Source organism: Ochotona curzoniae, unplaced genomic scaffold, assembly GCF_017591425.1.
Source record: "Ochotona curzoniae isolate NIBS_2020 unplaced genomic scaffold, NIBS_Ocur_1.0 contig_43, whole genome shotgun sequence".
In the NCBI taxonomy this organism is placed as follows: Eukaryota; Metazoa; Chordata; class Mammalia; order Lagomorpha; family Ochotonidae; genus Ochotona; species Ochotona curzoniae.
Window position 1 is genome coordinate 11,002,037 of NW_024466218.1, and position 2,855 is coordinate 11,004,891.

The following is a 2,855-nucleotide window of genomic DNA, read 5'->3' on the forward strand; positions in this document are numbered from 1 at the left end:
CTGGCTGAAGCCAGGAGTCTAGAACTCCTTGTTGGTCTTCTATGTAGACACCTGGAGCCCATGTACTTGGGCCATCCTCCACTGCTTTCCCAGACTCATTAACAAGAAACTGGAACAGAAGCAGAGCAGCCAGAACTTGAACCAGGGCTCTGATATGGAACACATTTATTTTTTTAAAGATTTATTTTTTTATTGGAAAGTCAGACATACAAATAGGAGGAGAGACAGAGAGGAAGATCTTCTGATAATTCACTCCTTAAGTGCCCACAACAGCTAGAACTGAGTTGCTTCGAAGCCAGGAGCTTTTTTCTGGGTCTTCCATATGGTTGCAATGTCCCAAGGCCTTGGGCCATCCTTAACTGCTTTCCCAGGCCACAGGCAGAGAGTTGGATGGGAAGTGGGACTGCCAGGACACGAACCTGTGCCCATATGGGGTCCCAGCATGTGCAAGGCGAGGACTCTAGTTGCTTCTCTACCACGTTAGGCCCAGGAATGCATGTTTTAACATAGGAGATGGAACACATGGACACACACTCACACACTATGTGTGTGGACTACCCTGGCCCTGGAACGCATGTTATGGGTAGTCCCAAACCATGCCCAGTACCTACTTCTCTCTTGCAGTGAAGTATCAGATACAAGGAAAAAGTTGAACTCCAGCCAGAACACTCTGGATTACCTCAGTGTGGTTTGGTGGGAAAATTCTGATTTCTCAAATCCAACTAATTGTCTTTAAGAAGCAGAGCTTACCATTTGGACTCTAGAGACCAATGCCAGAACCAACCAGGCATTGGCGACACATCCACAGCAGACACACATGATGCACAGAGTAGCTGAAATTTGTGGAAAGGCCCTTTGTCCACAGAGTGGGAAGCAGAGGGGAATGGTCAGAATGTTGGAAAGGGAGATTAGGTCACAGAAAGTGTCCAGGCAGGAGGAGAGTGCTCTCAGGCAGGCTTCAGAAAGCCGAGGTGGATAGGGCAGGGACAGTGTGAGAGAAGAGTAAGAAATCAGGGGATGATTGAACAAAGTGAATGTAATGATGGAAGAGGGAGAAATCAAAAGTGATACTCTTACTTTCAATTCATGCACAGGATGCTATGTAAAAAGGATCTTTAAGTGTACATACATGCACAGAACCCCTTGAGGAATTCCCTTCCAAACTGCCCATGGTCCCCGGGCAGAGAGCTGCAGATCTGGGAATAAGAAAATGCATCCCATGTGAGATCTTTGCATTTAAAGGATGGCTCTCAACATCAGATGCACATTGGAATCTTATGAGTTCAAAAAATGTTCAGCCCAGTTCAATCTTTGTCATGGGGTGTTTTGAAACCTCCCTCACCTCCCCCTGTTCCCACACAGGTGGAAATGCAATGCCAACACCTGATTGATTACCCACCGTTCCAAACCCTGCAAGACTCATCACTAAGAATATTTACAATTTGCAGTTTGGTTTGGCTCTGTGTGCCCTGGAGGCTGCCATGAGAACAACCTGACGTATGGAATTCAGAGCTTCCCAGTGGGGACAGCCTAGTAGGGGAACAGGAAAAGAAGGGTTCCTGGTATCTGGCATACAAGCTTGCCTGTGCACGTGGATAGTCAGTTCTCACATTCCTGTGTGCACCACTGGGATATTTATCAAATGCTGATTCCTGGACCTGGACCCCCTCCCTGTGTTGGTCAGAAGGTCTCAGATACTGCCTAGAAATTTGCATTTCGGCAGGTGTCCACATGACCCTCGAGACAGTTGAGACTCTGAGGAACCCAAGAGTGACAGTGTGCATGGGCAGGACTCCCAGACAGTCTGAAAAAGTATATCTGAGAAATATCCAACATCAGTGTTGGAAATCCCCAACTGGGAATCAGCAAAGGAGTAGCCCTGCTCCAAGTGCTCCTTCTGTAATCGAAGGGGAGGGGAAGATGAGGGACCCTGGCTCCCTCTCTCCTCGTCTCTACCTGCAAGAAAGCTGGCAGTTTCCTGGGCTGTTTTGCAGTAGGTGCTGGGGCAAGGAAGGAACAGCAGCTCTCACCTTTTAGAGACTTTCAGGTTTCCCAGAAGAATGGGCTTCACCTTGTGTGTCACAAGCAGCCCTTGAGTGACTTTAAATGCTTCAGTGACACAGGCTGAGGAAAGTTTCCCCTTCTCTCTTGACCATCATCTTGCATTCCTTGCTGTGGGGGTAGGGGGAAACTACACAGCACCCTTTCCCACTCTTGGTGCCAGTAACCGGAAGGTACTCAAGGACACTGGGCTGGTGCCATCTGGACAAAAAGAAGCCAGGCTCTGGGCAGCTGCCACCTGCTTCAGCTTTGTTTTTTTTTTCTTTTGGCCTGGAGGGGGTGGAGCAGGGCTCCACACCACAGTGAAAGGGTACCTGGGCACCTAATCCCCTGAAGGACAGGCAGCTCTGGCCCAAACGCCTGGTTCCACCAGCCTCCTTGCCAAAATGCAGCCACGGAGTTTCAAGTAGCTAAGGCTTGGCTCCACTTTCTTCTTCCCAGCCCAAGAAATGCTGCTTCTCATACCTTTCTGGAAGAGGCTGACACCAAAGGGACAGTGTCCTGACACAAAACAGGAGTCATTTTTGGACCCAGAGAGCCTGAGTGCTGTACTTCCAGACACAAGGAAAGGATGAGGCACAGGGCGAGGACTGGCCCAGGGGAACCTACACGTCACTTAGCTCTTTCTTTTCCAGGCCCAGCAGGGGACCTCTGCCAAGCCTCCTGAGTAGACAGAGGAACATGCTCCACAGAGGGAGTTGCTATGATCAGAACTCAGACTGCTGTGGGTTCAACAGTCTTCACATGGGTTGCTCGAGAATTTACCGCTCAGAAACAAAAAGCCAGGGACATAC